Source organism: Chamaea fasciata, unplaced genomic scaffold (assembly GCF_029207755.1).
Source record: "Chamaea fasciata isolate MVZ Bird 193981 ecotype frontalis unplaced genomic scaffold, bChaFas1.0.hap1 SCAF_4, whole genome shotgun sequence".
Taxonomy (NCBI): domain Eukaryota; kingdom Metazoa; phylum Chordata; class Aves; order Passeriformes; family Sylviidae; genus Chamaea; species Chamaea fasciata.
The window spans coordinates 24,019,745-24,038,369 of NW_027094089.1; the positions used below are offsets into that span (position 1 = coordinate 24,019,745).

The 18,625-nt window shown below is 43.1% G+C and overlaps 1 protein-coding gene across 1 annotated transcript in view; it reads left to right on the forward strand.

Moving 5' to 3' along the window:
- The first annotated feature begins 1,505 nt into the window (after positions 1–1,505).
- Positions 1,506–18,625, forward strand: part of GHR (growth hormone receptor) — a 119,420-nt gene continuing 102,300 nt past the window's right edge. The window contains exon 1 of the mRNA XM_066181097.1: positions 1,506–1,698. The gene's annotated coding sequence lies outside the window, so the exon portion shown is untranslated. The remainder of the gene's footprint in view (positions 1,699–18,625) is intronic.

The following is an 18,625-nucleotide window of genomic DNA, read 5'->3' on the forward strand; positions in this document are numbered from 1 at the left end:
ATTCTCTTAAGTCAATTGGAAATTGATGAGGTCATATCTCACAGTCCATCTCACCCCTGGTACATGTCTTCAGCCCCCTGGAATCACCGTGTTTGTTCTGGGCAGAGCAAGCCTGGATCAACAGTCCAGTTGAAGTCAGATCACTTGCTACTTGCAGGTCAGTCCTTGAGGAACACCACCTTCCTAAGACAAGCAGCTCCCAGTCTGACAGCACCTGGTTCCATAGCAAGGGAAGGGCAGCACTGACCTGAGCAGATAGAGGTGCCTGGACCTGCACTATTCCCAGCCATTAGAGTCAAATAACTTCCATATGTCAGCACTGCTATTCCTGTACACCAAACACAGCAGAAAGCTTGGGTGAGACACAGTTCTCTTCTATTCCCAGTTAATTTCAGAGGGGGCTTTGTGATTTTCTGAATGATTGTGAAACTCTTACAACACTGACCTGTGGGGCTCTTATCCCACCTTTGTTTTATGAAGCCAGATGCTGAGCCATTTTGAAGGTGGGGGACACACACGTGACAGGGGTCCTGCAAAGGGCCTTAATAAGCTATGTGTCACTGCTGAGGTCACCTTTGAACATGTGGGCCTACCTCTGGCAGTTTGTCAATGCAAATGATACCTAAATAAACCGATGACACTATGCTCCTTTTTAATGTTTTCTTTCCTAAACTGTTTTTCAGAAGATAAATCTTTTATTATTTTAATACAATCCCTAGCAGACGCTCTCCGTTTTGCTGTAGCTCCCTTCTACCCTCACAGTACTCAGGCCTGTGCGTGCACTGCCACGCACCTGGTCACGGAAGGTGCCCTCATCCTTTCAGCCGTCCAACACCACTTCCCTTCCACCTGGCAGCCGCGCCCGTGGCACGCTGACACCTCCTTCACCCTAAAATCGTATTCGTCGCCTTCCCAACACAAACGCGATCGCTAGCCCTGCTGAGCCTCTGCCTCAGGCCGGGACAGGAGCCCGGGGCTCGGCCCCGACAGCCATCGCTGGCGGGACTGCGCGCACGGCTCGGAGCCGGCGCCGGGGCCGCGCTCCCGCCCGTCCGGCCGGGATGTGCCCTGCAGTAGCCGCCGTCCCCCTCTAGACGGAGCCCCGCGGCGCAGCCAAAGTGCCGGCACCGGCCGGGGCTCGGGCCGGGCGGCGGCGATCCCCGAGTCGCGCCGAGCCGCCCCACCCTACCAAGACACGCTCCCCAAGTCCGCTCTGAAACCCTCCCCGCGGCGGCCGGGCCGGCAGCTGCCAGGGTGAAGGAAGGGGGGAGTACGCGGCGATGGCCGCTGAGTGCCCCGCGCCCCGGCAGGGCAGGACAGGCGCAGAGCGGGCTGCGGCAAGCGAGCCGAGTGGCAACGCCGCTGCTGCTGCCGGGGGACGGTGTGTGGGGAGGGGTGTTGGGGAGAGCTCGCCGCCGCCCCCCGCCCCGTGCTGACCTCCCCTCCCTCCACTCCACTCCGCTCCGCTCCGTTCTCCGCCTGCCCCGCCCCGCCCCGCGGGAGGAGTGCGGGCTCAGCCCGCCGCCCCGCCGCTCTCGTTCGCGTTTTTTGCTGGTCGCTGCCGCCCCAGAAGTTGGGGTCGGCCGCGGCGGCCGCTCGCTAAGGCGCTCCCATGGTGCCGGCGCCCTCCGTGGGGGGGGCACTCCCGCTGCCGCCCGCAGCGCCGCCGAAACTTGGGGGAAGTTTCAGAGCGAGTCGGTGAGTACCGGGCGGTGGCTCCGCGCCGCTCCCCGCCGCCCGCCTCCCGCCTGGCGCGGCCGCACAGCGGCTCTCCGCCCCCGGGGACGACGGGCTGGGGTCCCGCTCCTGTTCGGCTTCACTGCCCCTCGCCCGGGGTTGGCGGCTGGTCTGGGAGCTTGGCCCTCGGTCCCAGCCGGTGTCGGAGCCGCACCGGGAGCGGGGCCGCCCGTGTCCCGCTGCTGTGGGCAGCGCGGCGCCGGAGCCGGGCCGGGACCGCGGCGTCAGCTCTGGCCGGGGCTGGGACGGCGGGCGGGGGGCGAGAATTCCTGTCACGTCCCCTGCTGTGGGTGATGGAGGGGGTGCCGGGGAAGAGAAGCCTAGCCTCGGAGATCTGGAGAAACAGTTTTCTTCAGAGAAGCCCTCTTTTCTGTGTGGACTTGGATTTAAAAAGCAGAGCTAGAATGGTTGATCAGCTGCCAGCGTCGCAATCTTTCCCGCTGTAAAAGACATAATCAGAATTTTTTTTTTCTGTATGGTTTATTGCAGTTTATACAATCCCTGCAATTCTGCCTTTTTTTTTTTTTTTAATGCCTTTTGTCCGTAATTTTGTTTCTTATTGTGTGGCATGCTGTAAGTATTGCATAGGATAAAAAAAGAATGTTTTGAAAACCAAATACTTCTAACGTTCTGAGAAGAATTGTGCAAACAGAGGGGTTATATAGCAAAGGAGTAACTAATGCTTTATAATATTAATGTCTTCAGTAAAACTTGTTGCAAACTCTCACGGGATAAATGCTAGATAGAGGTCAAGTGAATAGATGTGAATTCGTTACTCATCTTTTCAGTACAGTATATTTTGTTTAGAGTTTAGTGTATTAACTTTATGGTGTTCAGTCACAGCTTAACTTTTCTCTTTGTGCAGCAACTACAGAAGACCTCATCTGGTCATCTTTCTGGTCATGATTAAGTCAGAAGTAAGAACAAAGCAATTAAAAAACTAGCCCACTGCTTGAGTTGGATCTCATTTCATTAGTGCGTTAAGCAAATATCGTTACTGATACGAAAAATTGAAGTAATTTGTCAAGATCTTTTTAGCTTAAATCCGAAAGACTCTTAACTATAGCGTAGACATGGTTGCTCACATCAGCAATGAAAGTGTAGTTGGGCATAGAATCAATTTAAGGAGATTTTGTAAGATGTATTTAAATGCTAGTGTTTATTTAAAAGATGCTATTTTAAATATTGAGATTAAAGTACATTGCAATTGAGATGTCTTGTGGCTCTGGGTGATAAATGTAAGTATTACTGAAAGTTTCCCAGGCAGCTTGAACTGTTTGAATAGGAATGTGGTGTCTTTCATCTCCACCACATCTCAGTGTCGCATTACTAGAATTGCTACTTGCCGTGTTAATTCATGACGTTAGCATGTTATAATAGTTATAATAGTTATAAAGGACTGACAAACGAGATGGCTTGCAATCCTTCTGAGGAGTCATTTCTAACATTGCCAGTAAGTGGTAGTGGTACTTTCATCAACTATTTAACTGCTGGAACTTGCACTAATGTATAGAGAAGTTACAGACACCCACCAAATATTTTGAAATTCTCTGAGTGTGGTCAATCATTGTTTTCATTACCATGGGCTGTTTCCTGTCCTGGTCTTGATGTATTTGCACAGCACAGTGTAGCACCGTTCAAGTGTAAAAAATCAAGGGCTCTGTAGAGGCAACCCACAGCACTGCTTCCAGAGAGTAGATGGCTGTCTTTGCCACTGGCTGTGTTGGGGAAATCTATAGAGCTCAGTTCTAAACATCTTTACAAATGGAAGTAGCATGTAATACTGTTTATGACCTCTTGTGCCCTCTTCCAGTAAGGAATGATCAAATCCTCTGAAGGCAAATCTCCCGTTTACAGATTGGTACTATTCCTTTTCATGAACTGGAGACTCAGGAAGTATGAGTATACAGTGGTCCTTTTAGAGCATAACTTCCACTTACAGGGTCTCTTTTACTTGACTGTATGTACATGTCTAAGCGCTTATATTAACTGGAGCAAGGCCTTGCAGTTAAACTTTTGCTGCAGAAATTGTGTTTTATCTTGCGCTATTGAAAGGAGCATTGAACTGAATATATATAACATCATGTATCTTATTTGAAATGCCAGATTTCCACAAATAAAATAGAAGCTGCAAATATTTGTTATTAAGAAAGCAATGTAGGCAGAGGTGCTTTGATCTTTTTTTTTTCCCTTATTGAAAAATAAGTGCTTTATCAGACACAACAGCACTTGCTTGCATTCAGCTCAGTTGAAGCTCTCACAATCTTAAGGTCTGTGTCAAAATTATTAAAGAGCATTACAAGTGAATAAAAATTACAGGAATAACAAGAAGGGGGGGGATAAAGATGGTGGGGTAAGAAAGGACAAGGCTGCCTTTCTTGCCCTACCAGCTGTGAGGTAAGAAGTGTAATAATGAGTCTACTCAGTCCGCATGGGAGTCCTTCAATGATAGGTTAGCTAGAGGGTCAGGTTTCTTTCGGATAAAGGGTTTTTCTTATTTTGTTACCAAATATTTGTCTGATGGAAAGACAACTCTTTGGCCCGTTGGAGCTGAGGTAGTAATTCTGGGGAGAGGGCTGTGTGAGGAAAACAGGGAGAGAGGTAGTACGGCTGCTGCTTCGATGTGGCGAAGGCGAAAGGCTGATGCAATGAGATACTAGCTTGGCAGGAACAGATTTATGTCAGGACTTGAAGGAACACTTTGTGCTCAAATTGTTTATCTCAAGGGAAATCTTCCTTTACCGTATATGAATCTTAGTTTAAATCTTTGTATGAGGTGGGTGTTTGTTTACACATCATTTTAATTCATGAGAGATGGAACAAGCGTCCTCTTATCAAAGAGCTGATTTTCAATGTCTGAGAAACAATTTTTCCCAGAAAATTGTAAAGGATGTTTACTAACAGAGTTGAATGTTGTCCATATCACATGTACTGCAGATTGTGAACTGAAAATACATTTAAGCAAATATTTTATTGACCTTTAGAAAGCATGTATTCTATTGAAAATACCTTAATCACTAAAATTAGTTCTTTTCTTCATTGTTAGTAAGTTAGTATAAACCTCAAAACTGCTTCACCCTGCAAGCAGGGTGGCTTGCAACAGTGTGGAACATAATGTCTCACCTGAACAACATAATGGACCTGGCTATTTGCTGGGCATTTCAGGTGTTGTAAGGATGCAGAAGACGATTAAAATTACTCTTACTGAAGGAATAACAGCTGGAAAACACAATTGGTGGTGGATGTATGTGCATGGACACTTGGGTCAGAGTAACTTTTCAGATGTAATATTTCCCACTTTGTTACCATGTACTCAGTAGGTACAGAGTAATCAAGCATTTCTGAGTTTTAAAACTCCATCTGCCACGCTATTCATACTTACCATGCTAATTTAAGCCATTTATGTTTGTCTTTTGATTTGCCAAGAGATCCAGATTGCAATGCCAACACCCATACATACTAAATCATGTTCAGCTTTATAAATTAGAGTTACAAAAGTACTCCTGTTTGTAGTGACACAGTCTGCAACATAGTCTTCTGTCCTGCTATGCCCATGCTAGCGGTTAGGTTTTGTGGAAGGGATCCACTGTGCAGGATCGTGGTCCTATGGGGGAAAGTGATAAAGGGCTGCATGGAGAGCGCTGGGGAGGTAGTGGAGACAAAAAACTCTGCACGGTGACTGCTGGTGAGGGGATATGAAACTCTGGTAAATGTAGCAGAAAATTACATTAAGAGAATAAACACAGCACCCATTCTGTTGGTGGGGAATGATTTATGCTTCCCCGTTTCTCCTTTTCTGTAGCCATTTAGTGAGACTCGGAGCATTAGCGTATTACAGTGCTAGACGTGCTCAGCCTCTGCATCAGCCACGGAGTTACTACTGGGGATGGGTTCTTAATATGAGAAACTGAACTCAGAATGTGCAATGCAAAGATGCTTCGCTGGGTTTGTGCTCATTAAGGCAGCAGATTGCTGCCTCTGATCACTTAATAAGCTTATTGCTTGTAATCCTAGAACAGAGTTGATATATGAAAATGTAAATACAAATTATCAGTTGCATTTAAATAGGACATTAACAGAGATGGAGGTAATTAATATTTAGAACTTCAAAAACTGTTTAAATAGTGTCACAAATCCATTATGGTCTTCAAACTCTGTTTATAAGTGGTTAGTCCAAACATGAAGTATTCTTTTGGATGCACAACAGTAATTTTATACAAAAAAAAAGTCGTCAGTTAACAGACAACAGCTCTGAGGGGAAGTTGGAAAGAGATTATTAATAACAAGTATAATGTTACAGCATTCAAATATTTAAATAGAATTTGAGTTTTTACTGCCTCAAGAGAAAACAGGATCTGTAAAACTCCATATTGCAGTAAATCTCTAGGATGCATTGATCGTTGGTAGAAACTGTACCTGTGTTAGGTCTGTGAACAGATATCTTTGTGCCTGACCAATATGCAGAGGTTTTGGTGTTTAATCCATAGACAGTCTATCTATACAACCTCATTGGTATAGCCAAACAACTCCCTTTGTGCCTGTTGGAGTTTGGGGATAGTCTAACCATGAAATACAACCTGTAGGACAGAAGAAACAGACTGAAAGAACCGTCACATTTTATTCCAGCTATCTCAGTTAAACGAACATACAGTCAGTTTCTGCCTTATGTGCTTGTTTCCCAGCTGCAGCAAGCAGTCTGATTTCTGCTATATTTCGTGTTTCTTTTTTTTTTTTTTTTTTTTTTTTGCCTGCCTTTTTCAAATGTGCGTTATGTTAGTGCTGTCTAGAGAATGAGTTGGGCTCTGCTTCATTGCATGGCTGAAAATACTGCTTGAATTTGTTATGGAATGCTTATTAAACTGTGTTTGCTCAAGAGCCATGTTACGAGCCTACTTTATAATTGTTCTCAGCAATGCCTTGTTTACTGTTTTCATCCAGAAGAGCTTGAAGTGTTTGTTGTTTTGATGGTTTGTGGCATTGCTAATGGCTTTATGTGGTGTTATAAAAAGTGAGTGAAAACAGAGCAGGATTCCTTCTAGATGGTGGCTCTTGTCCCTTGCTTTGCATGGACTGAAGAAGACTGGTTGTGGTTACTTTGAGACCAAACTTTACCTGTTCTGCCAAGAATAAGGAAAATCTGATATGAGGACTGAGAGAAGAGTAATTAAAAGCTGCTGTATCTTTGGATTTCAATTGCATCTTATGTCTGAGCCTGTTAAAGCCTATCAGGAGCACTGTGGTACTTTTACTTAAAAAGAAACCTCTAAGAAAAACCATAGCTTTCCTAATGAGTGTGAGACAGAGTAGCTCTAAGGACTAAGTCAGATGTTAAGTAAACAGAGCAGAATATAACGTGGTCAGGACTCTAGTAGGCCGTCTCTTTGGCAGGACACATAGATCAAGCCTGGTGAGCTGTGCTGATGCTGGGGCTTTGGTCTTGTATGTTGAGTCCTGGCTGGTTTAGGGCTAAAATAGGTGAGTTGAGCCACCTGAAGGAATGATTTGCAGGGTGCATGGGGAAATCCTGCTCTTTTTCTAGAATCTGTTTGCAGGTTTTGGCTGGGGAACACATATAACTGCAACACATGCAGCTGAAACATTACAGGCTGGTGCTTGTTTCAAATAGTGCCAACCTGCTGGTCCAGCATGTGTGAATGAGCTTATCTTACAGTTGCAATGTTTTTGTGGTAGGATCAGAGAGCGTGTGTGAGACAGTGCTTTACACTTTTCAGCCATGATTTCTGACCTTTGAAGAGCGGCAGTGAGCCTCTGAGTCTGCTCATGCTGGGTGTTGCTAACAAACACTGCCCAGGAGAGGTGCTTGTTACGTGATACGGTCACTGCTGGCCGGCTGTGCAGCAGCCAGTTCTGCTGCTGCAGGACAGTGTGTACAGCACGGAGGGACTGCAGCCTGGGAGGGGGAGAAACAGCCCTCCACTTCCCTGTGAGAAAGGCTATTTTTGTGGAACTGTGTGATGAGCTCTGGTATCTTCCAGCTCTGAGGTGCTTTAATTAGGATGGCCATATCAGTTGAGAAAACATTTCAGAAAAAGAAGTCACTGTTATAAAGAAGCCTGTGCCTCATTATCAGCCTGTCCTTGCTCTTAGATAAGTGTTTTGTTTGAACAGCTAATTTCCTTGAGATAATGGGTAGCTTTGAAAAAAATAATTTCTTTGGTTGTACTAGGTCCAGATTTTTTCGGCAGCATGTAATTTCATCCACCACAAGGCACACACAAGTGGGTTATCTACACTGGATTCTGCCTGATGGTTCTCAGGGGTCTAGCTGACCACAAAGGTGATGTGGAAGCACTCTGAAAGGTGCTGCCATTAAGGAAGTATGGCATTCACTCTTTGAGTGGTGTGAGGGGCCTGCCTAACTTGCATTGAAGCAAGAGGAGCAAGAGTATTTGCTTTATACGTCATTTTAAAGCTAACATGGCTTTATATGAAGTGGAAGTCTAGCCTGACAAATTTGGTGACCTTCTGGATGGTTTGGTGGACAGCAGCAGAGCAACTGATATTGTCTGTGTGAGCTAATGCAGTTTGACACTGTCCTGCAGGCCATCCTTGTCTGTAAATTGGAGAGACACGGATTGATGGATTGACCACTTGGTGGATAAAGAGCTGGCTGGATGGCGAGCTCAGAATTGTGGTCAACAGCTCATTGACCACATGGAGAGCAGTGATGAGCGATGTCCCTCAGGGTTCAGTCCTGGGGCTGACTCTGTTCCACACGTCTGTCAGTGACATGGACAGTGGGATCGAGGGTGCCCTCACCAGGTTTGCTGCTGACACTGAGCTGTGCGGGGCACCCGACACAGGGAAGGGAAGGGATGGCATCCACAGGGACCTGGACAGGCTTGAGAGGTGGGACCATGCAAACCTCAGGAAATTCAGCAAGGCCAAGTACAAGGCTCTACACCTGCACTGGGGGAATCCCAGACACACCCACAGGCTGGGCAGAGAAGTGATTGAGAGCAGCCCTGTGGGGAAGGATTTGGGGGTGATGGCTGATGAAGAACTCACCATGAGCCAGCAGTGAGTGCTCACAGCCCAGAAAACCATGGGAATCCTGGGCTGCATCCAAAAGAGCATGGCCAGAGGGTCAAGGGAGAAGATTCTGCCCCCTATTCTGCTCCTTTGAAAACCCACCGGGAGCACTGTGTCCAGCCCAGGTGTGTCCAAGTTAAGAGGGACATGGAACTGCTGGAGCAAGTTCAGAGGAGGCCACAAAGCTGATAACAGGACTGGAGCACCTTCCCTAAAAAGACAGGCTGAGAATGTTTGGGCTGTTCAGCCTGGAGAAGAAAAGGTTGTGTGGAGACCTCATGGCAACCTGTCAGTATCTGAATGAGCCTACAGGGAAGCTGGAGAGGGCCTCTTTGTCAGGACCTGTAGAGACAGGATGAGGAGTAATGAGAACAAATTAAAGAGGGGAAATTTAGGTTAGATATAAGGAATAAATTCTTTACTGTGAGTGTGGTGAAACAAGTTGCCCAGAGAAGCTGTGGATGCCCCAGCCCTGGCAGTGTTTAGGGTGAGGTTGGATAAAGCCTTGAGGAGCCTGGTCTAGTGGGGGGTGTCCCTGTGCATGACAGGGGAGAATTGGTGCTAGAGGATCATTACAGTTCATTCCAACCCTTAATATTTCTATGATTCTATGATTTTTCAGGCTTATGGTGGATAATGGTATAAGACCCATATCCAACATGCTGGGGAATTAAGCAATGTATTTGCCCCTTGTATGTTTGATCCAGCTTGTGGTGTAGATGAGTGCACTTAATGCCATGCTGGAAAAAGTAATGTTGTTCACTGTTGTACCCATGAGTTTGCTGTGGCCTGTTCTATTGTTTTGGGTTTTTTTCTAATATAAAAAACCAATCTTTTATTAAGGTAGGCAGGTATATTGTGAAAATAATTTCAGGTCGCTTTTCCTCTCCTGTTCTACTACTGCATGTGAAGGTGAAGAGCTCTCTCCATAAGAACCCAAGGGAGCTTTGTGGAGCTAGTGTGAAAAAAAAAATCCATCCATCGAAAAGAAAGAACATAGGATTTAGGAAGACACACTCCTTCTGACTAGTTGTTCACGTTGACATTGAATGATATAATGGGAATCTTCATGCAGAATCTTCTATAGGCATGCTTCTGTTTTCTTTGCTGAAGTGAGAGTTGCAGATTTTTAAAAATAATTTTTAAAATAAGTTTGGCTTATTGTTTCAAACCCAAAGAAATGGGGAGCCAAGTCACATCACTGAAGATCTTCAGTTAAAAGAGGGAAGAAATTTTTCACAATGTTAGAAAGTGTTCAGTATTTCAGTTTACAAAATCATGCAGAAAAGGAGAAGTGGTTGAAGGATCAAGAACCAGGGACTGCATACAGATTCTGGGTAATTTGTGGAACAAAATGGAATGTGTGCAAGTAGGAAGACCAGGACATGAAAGCCTGGGGAACTAATGGTTGTTGGAAAGACTGAAGTTATAGGCTCTGAAGCATTTGGTTGCACTGTCTTAAGTGGACATTTATGTGAAGACATAACTGAACATTAGGTGGCCAGTAATCAAAAGAACATGTTTAAGACCAAGAGTAATGATTTGTTTAAGGCTAGACTAAAACACAGTAAAAAACCCAGCTTCCTCAAGATGATTAAAAAATTTTAATGTAATTTGAATTGTACCCAGAAGTATATTTTCATACTGATTTAATTTTTTAAAAAAATATTATTATTGTAAAGATTATAGTGTTTCATCGATAGAGCTATGCTAGGAGTAGAAGTATTACTGGTAATGTGGGACTGATTTTGTTTGTGGCTTACATTGCTATGCTTTCTGAATGGCATACTGGTTGCAGTATTTTTTAGCTGCCTGTTAGTGCAACAGCATGTAAAAATAGAGGCAACAGAAAGATGGTATCTTTGCATTAAACAGCTGATGTAATTTACCTACTCATTTTATATGTGAGCTTAATATATTTTATAATATAAAATATATGTATATAATATATATAAAAATATTAACTGACTTAAATTATGTTTTAAGTATTATTTTTATATTTATATTTACTAATGCTGGACTATGAAAACAAAATGTAAGCTGTCAATAAAAAGGACTGCTACGATTTGTTGTTAGGGCTGAAATAAAAGAGCTCTCCTCTCACTAGTTACTCTTTTGTCTGGAGTTTTTAAACTTCTAAAAGGTTTCTTCTGGGGAACCTGATCTTACAACTATTTGTGTGAACTGTTCATATATACAATCCCATTTTTAAGAAGCGGAACTGGAAAAGAAGAATTATCCTTTCCAGTTTTTACATCTCAGACACCTGCTCTGACCATATATCTTGAAAATTAAGAGATGCACATTCTTTCCCATTAAAATTGAGCAGTACTACAGAGCAGCAGCCTTAGCTGTGGCTTTGGGGCCTGTAGGTCATACAGCTCTGTCTTCTCTGGACTTTTCATTGTTGCTTCATATCCCAGTAGACTGGTATTTTCCAGATGCTCTGATCACTCCCTGTGCTAAGAATACAGATAGGTCCTCTTACAAAATGTTATTAAAATACCTGGTCAGAGGAAGTGTGCTTGTTTACAGCCTGTGCCTTGTGGAGCCTTTCAGGCTGAAACCAGCCTGGGGAAAGTACTGGATATGCTCAGCCAGAGGTGGCGGCTGTGGCTTCAGCTGAGCATCCAGCAGCCTCTGAACACAGCTGCCACCCCCTGTTCCTCACCAGCCCCTCTCCCTTTCCTTCTGCTGAGCAGAAATTGAAGTCTCTCTGAGTTTGGACTAATGTAGACGAACTTAGCAACTGGTGACCTGCAATACCAGAGAAGCAGATGATGATCTAGCCCATGTGTTGTGTGTCCATCCCTAAGAGGGGGGCAGAGCTGCAGAAGCCAGCAGAAGTGTGGCACCAATGGAGGTGGAAACTTGCTAATGGAGAAGAGCAGGAAAGCTGAACAAACTGTATTCATTAAGGCAATTACTGGACAGAAATGAGACATTTTCTGCAGAAAGATGAGTGTCAATCTGTGTTTTGTTCCATTGGTGCAGTTTGTACACAAGTGACTGGTAGTCATTTATGGGTGCTATAGTCACACAAACAGTACTGGAGGAATTTGGGCACAAGAAAAGTGACAAGAAGAAGTACCAAAAGGACTAGTATCGATACTTTACCTTGTATGAGTTTTCCGGGATGCATGAAGGGACTGAGACAGTGTAGATCAAGGATGGAGGGTAAGTACTTCTGCCTCAACAGCACTGACCTTTTGTGTGTTCTACATTATAAATAGTTGCTTATCGGCAGCTCTGGCTTTTTGCATTGACTTCTGATCCCTACTGCTCTTACCATTCATTTCTTTGTCTTTGTCTTGGCAGAGCTCTTCAGTTACTACAGGAAAGAACTAATGCCACTCATTATATTGTTCTGCCATTTGAAAAACTAAAAACAAATGCTCATATTTCTTTGACTTTTTCTTTGCAGACTCATGGTGTGTGGGGTGGGTGAGGAATGATGCTTTCAAAACTGTCATTGTAACTCCTTGCTGTGAAATTACATGAGGCCCTAGGGAACTCTCACCACATAATTTTACAGATTTTAGGTTTATTTTATGTAGTGTTAGTACTTCTTGATATTGTTTGGCTCAAAAGATGTAATCATGGATGTTTAAGTACTGGCTGCTCTTCCCTGGATTAACAGCAAGTCACTGTGTAGAGCATGGTCATTTAATTGTTATAAATTTAAGCAAATGTTGAAATAGTAAAAAAGAGCCACACGGACCACTAGAAATATTTATCACGGGGTCTAGAAGACCCACAAGAGTAGCTTCTCTTCAGCTGTTAATACAGTTGGGCATTGAGAAGTTGTTAAGGAAATTCAAAACAATGTTTCCAAGTTTTGCCAAGATTACTCAGTGGGATCACTTGTTGCCAGATGCCCATGCTGAATGAAAGAGGACAGCAACCACTGTGGTGGGAATTAGTTTTCTGAAATTGCTCAAAACCCATTATCAATCCAGTTGTTTTATGGGATTATTAATACTCTGTGGACTGTTCTACAGTTTGAATGACAAGCAGGTAGAAGTTATGAGAGAAGTTTTTTCCACCTTTACCCTGTTAGGTGTGGGAGTGCATACAGCATCTTCTATTTGGGATTTCAGTGTAGCTGTGAAAAAGGTATTGTAGCACAGATTGTGGGATCAGAGTGAAAAATTTGGTCTGTATTTCCCAAGCAGTAGCTCCTGGAAGCAATGCAGAGCTTGTGGCTAGGAATGGAGCCATAACCCTGTCCATGACTGCATGGGAGGCTCTGCAGTGAGTCCAGAAAGACCTCAGCCAGATGTGAACCTTCGAGGCCTCTGCTCATGGCACTGCTTTCCAAACCATAGCAGAACCTCATGCTTTTTTTCTTCCTCTTGGAAGAGGGTCATACTTGTGTGTTTTGGTGTTGTTTAGAATGTATTGTGCTCTTAGTTTTCATGCAGTCTTGGGATTAGTAATAAGCCAGGTGTTTCATGGGTAGCATATCCAACCCAAGAGTCCAGGGGGCCTACAAACAGACTATTCCTCTTCTTCCAGCTGTTCTTTCTGGCAGTAGCAAGAGCTAAGGTTTATGTGAATTAAAGATTCACAGCTGAGTATGAAGTTATCTGCTGATAAGACCCCCTTTGAAGTATTTGTTAACAAAGTGACAATCCAGCACTATACTTACTACGTATATTTGATTGCTTCAAAGGTAGGTGCTGCTGGAAGAAATATAGCATCCTTTTTGGAGTCTGGTTTGTTGATTATTGTATGACCCAGTTGGCAGCAAGCCTGTTCTGTGAGGCACAGGATAATAATATGCTGCACAGCTATTTTGCTAAGTAGTTGAAATACAGTGCCAGCGTTTTTTGGGACAGATACATCTTTGATAACCTATTGCTGCCAAGTTGCACAATAAAAAAAAATATTTTTTTTCCATCATAAAATTTTCTTCCATTGTTCATCAGCAAGCTGACCTTGAGGAGCTCTGCTTCTGTTGAGATTTAAGGGAAAGTTTCTAGTCAAGGTGTCAGTCCGATTTGCTCAGTAGCAAATCTGCTTGTATCAAGTTTTCCATACTGTACTAGATCTCTAAGCATTTGCTCAAAATTCAGCATAGTTTCAGAAAAAATCACATTGGGCTGTCAAACTTATTTAAAAGTTATTTTCATAAATCTAGAAAAACTAAAACACTACTAGTAGGTATCCTCTAAAATAATCTTAGTTTGTAACTCTTATCTCTGCCGCATGATGACTTATCTGCAGGAAACAAGCACTTCTTCAGAATGGCTGAAAACTTGCTCTATAGCAAAAATAGGAATCTGGCAGGCTTCAAGTACAAACCAGTCTCTTTGTGGAGACTTACTGCAGGCCCTCAGATACACTCCTTGCTCTGCAAAGTTAATTCAGTCACCTAGTGTGGTTAGTCTGATTTTTTCTTTTCTGTGTTAAATTTCTCTGTTGTTTGAGCTCTGTCTGAAAAGTAGACTGGCACATGTTCTCTTATTTTTCAGATCAGTCATGCCAGCTATGCATAAAAGAGCTGGAGCAAAAGCATTCCACATCCGTTAAGTGTTTTATTTTCCAGACTAAAAACTGAATACTTACAGCTTATATGTCATTATATGCTTGTCATTCCTAATTACTTTCTGGCATGTTCCTAGGTGTTTTGTAGACAGGAAAATGCATTTGATTTTTTCTTTTAACCTAGACTTGGGGGAAAAAAAAAATAAAAAAAATAAATTAAAAAAAAAAAAGACTTCTACAAGGAAGCCAGAGAGGGACTTTTTACAAGGGCAGGCAGAGATAGGGGAAAGGAGAATGTCTTTAAAATTAAAGAGAATGGGGTTAAATTAGAAGAAAATTGGAAGAAATTCTTTACTGTGAAGGTGGTGAGGCACTGAAATAGGTTGCCCAGAGAGGTGGTAGACGCCCCATTTCTGATGGGTTGGATAGGGCTTTGAGAAACCTGGTCTAGTGAAAGGTGTCCCTGCCCACAACATTGGGGTTGGAACTAGGTGACCTTTAAGGTTCCTTGCAGCCCAAACCATTCTATCATTCTGTGAGGTAGAAAACTACTGGGAGAAAGAAATGTGTGGACTTAATGACTTACTCCTTTCTGAAAGAGTAACTTGCTTTGTATCTTACTATCAGTAAGCATTTTGTCTTGAATGAGTAAAGCTATTGCATTTCATAACTGGAAATTAATCATCAAGCGTATCATTATTTTTAAAGCATGTAAGTATATTATTTTTCCCTGCAGGTATTCTGAATACTGTGGCATGTATTATCAAAGGAAAACACTGTGTTTGCACATCAGATTTTATATGCACAAATTTATAAATGTGTATAGAGAGGCAGATTTGCATTTCTGACCCTTCAGATGGGCTACCAGGTGAGCTGCAGTAACTCACCTGAGGCTAGTGGTAAATAGAAACTGTGCCAATAAAAAAAAGAGTTTCTCAGCAGGGATTTCTTTTGCTTCTTTAGATTTTGTTCTTTCTTCACAGTCACTTGACAGCTTGACTACTCTTGAAATGTGCTGGAGTAGTGGAAGTCTGTTATCTCCTAAAATAGCTGTTGTTCCTCAGACAGAATGTAAATCTTCAGAGTCACTGAAATTCAGACTCATGCAGCTTTGTGGGGCGTGTGTCAATACACGGGCTGCTTAGAATAGATTCAGATGTGAAATTACACTCAAAGGCTATGGCCACAAATTAAAGCCTAGATTGATTATTTGGGGTGGCTCTCTGCCGTGGGGGCTGTACTGTAAGGCTGCATGAGCTGCACCCCTGGCTGGGAGCTCAGTTTTCACTGGGCTGATGCAACTTGTCCCACAACTGCCTGGTATCAGGAGAGATTGGGAGCCTGTGGCAGGAGCCTGCCTTGTCACCAGGAAGGGCTAGTCAGGTCCCTTTGGCAGCAGCCCGCAGCAAGGTTGGTTTTGGCCGGGCACAAAGCTGCTTTTTGCCAACCCTGTGTACCAGCCAGCACATGGGAAATGTGACCTAATGGTAGCTTGTCTGTGTGGGTGGTCTCCAAAGTTTGTTAAAGTTGCTGAAGAATACTCAAGTGATGTAGTATCAAGTGTCTCCACTTGATACCTGAATTGTTAATTCACTACTCTAAAGACCCAACAGACTATGAGAAGTGCAAGGCCACCTCAGCCACCTCAGTTTAGTGCCTGCTTTTCAGTGGTATCTGCTGAATTTTGCTGATAATGTGCTGTGATAAAGAGGAGGAAAGGCTCTTGCCTCGGGTGACAATAATTTATTACTTATACAGTGCCACAGCCACAGTTTGCAATTCAGTCAGCTGTGCTAAACAAATATGAAGATACGTGCCCTGGAGAACTGACAGTATTCAGGATTAGCAGGATAATTTATGGTGCTGAGCTAAACAAATACAGTCACCTGTGGCTTGTGCTGCATGGTGAATACTGCTTTTGTAGACCTTATTCCTAATATATTGATTTCCAATATTAGTTGCTTCTTTGTACCTTGCTAAAATAGCTGTAGGAAAATATTTTTCTGAAATCTGAGGTTTTAAAGGAATTTTGAATATGGCCTGATGAAATATGACAGCACAAGAATCCTGGAATCTTTAACTTACGGTGAAGATAATCAGTCTCTTCTCTGCAATGACGTATATAAACTTTTCACTATAAGCTTGCCTCTGACTGGATGAAATAAATAGTAATTTTTCTGGAACAATGAAAGTTTTCAAGAAGTCAAGCCAGTTCCAACTTTTGGCTTGAATTAGAGTAATAGTTTCATCTCTCAGAATTAGCTATGACTGTATAACTCATAAATGCTGGACTGGATAAACACACTTTAAAAAGAAAAGCTTTTTCAGCCTGAAGAATTATTTTAATGAGTTAAAAACCAGATAAACAAAAGTAATTTCAGATAAATCCAAATAAGTTCAAATAATTTCAAGTGCATTCATACAAATATAAAAAATATTTTTTATTGCATAAAATGATACAAATTAACTAGAAATAAAAATTTAAATCTTCCTATATAATATCAACATGAATGAATTTTTTTCATGCCACCAGAAGGGTCTGTTACTAAACTCTTTTTTGCTGCCAGGCTAACTGCTGTCAGGTTTTTTAATAGAGAAGTACGTGTTTTTTACAATGTTCATGAAGATATTGAAATGCCTTGAAAAAGAATTTGGTTAAATGTTTACTTAGTGATGCAAGGTACTGATCATGCAAGATACTGCTATTGGGCAAGGATCGGGGCAGACATAATGCTGGTGCCGTGGTGAGCACTGAGTGGATGCACCTCAGTCTGCTGCAGAGTGTGCAGCCTGCATAGGTGTCAGAAGCTGTCACCTCTTGTGTGGATGGGTCAGCAGAGCCCCTCAGCACCTTCGAGTGAGCTCCACAGGGTCTGCTACAGGCTCGTTTTGCTTCTCTTTATTACCTAGCTGGAAAAGAACTACTTCATCACAAGCAGTGGTTTCCAGGCTGCAACGCTTTGGGCTCGCCTCCCTTTTCCTTGCTCCCTCACAATTCTTGCATCTCCTCTGTAAACAAACTGTCACTCTCTAAAGCTTTCTGCACAGATCAGGTTTTCTGAAACTTTTAACCTTCATTGCCCTCTTTGGCACAGTCTTTCATTTGGCAGCAGTATTGGAATGGAAAAACCTTCCAACATGTGCTGCTCCCATTACTGTGCTACAGAATTCCAGGTGCCTGTGAGACAATGGCATTTTCTCATCAACTTTTTTCCCTTTTGATTTCCACTGGTCTGGTTTTTTCCCCCTCTTCTTGCAAAACTGCTGCCCAGCCTGTAACTCTTTACACTGCATTGGTCAGTGGTACAATATGACACATTTAATCTTGTGAGACAGCAATGAGAAAAGTGTATTGGATCATGAGAAATCCCTAGATGTGATCAGTTTTTTGTTCGGTCTTTTCTGTTTGTTTTGTTGTTGTTTTTTTCTTCAGATGCTGTCCGAAAAAAATGTGTGTTAGAGGAAACTTCATACTGAAAATTGCTTTAGTGAAACACACAACATCCATCTTTATTTCCAGGTTAGGTGTGGGCATGACAGGATTTGCTGTGGATCTTGGACAAGTCCCATGCTGTATTAGTGTGGCTTTGATGCCCTGCTGAGCCAACATCAAAGTCCTGTTTGGTTTTTGGTATGTAAAGGTCTTGGGTCTCCTTTCTTCATGGACTAAGGTGGTAACTGCAGTGGCCAAGCTAAGCATCTGACTGTACAGCTTCCTTTTGGATCCTAGCTGCTGCTTACAAAACTTTGCAAACACAGCTCCTAAGCTGGCAGGCTGCTTGTCTTCAGCTACAGGGAGAGCCCTCACAAAGGCTTTCTCTCTCCCTGAGGTATATTGCAAAATGAGAATGTTCCCTTTCGCTTTGGCATCAGCTCTGGTTTGTAAACTTGATAACAAAAGAAATACTGAGTTCATATTCCAAAATACTTGGAATCTGGTTGTTGATTTTTGGGTACATAGGGCTGTTGCTCTCACACAGAACAATTTTGCCTTTAAAATTTTGTCTGATCCCTTTACACATTTTCTTGTTTATTTTGTCGGAGGGCTTATTCCTGGAAAACTTAGTATGAGGACAGTTTCCAAAGTGTGCTGAGAGTGATTGTTCTTTCTTGCTGTGTAAGCACTTGGTGGGATGCCTAGTAGACTTTTTCCATGTTACTGAATTTTTAGCGCCATGGATGGGATTATTCACATTACCAGAGACAATGAATGGATGGGGTGCATACCTAGAGATGGAGATGAGCAGGTAGAACTTATGTCTGATGTTTAGCTGGGAGTTCTGACTTTTGGGACAGGGGAAGGGGTGGTATCTGGGAGAGGTTGGCAGCAGGTAAGATTTGCCAG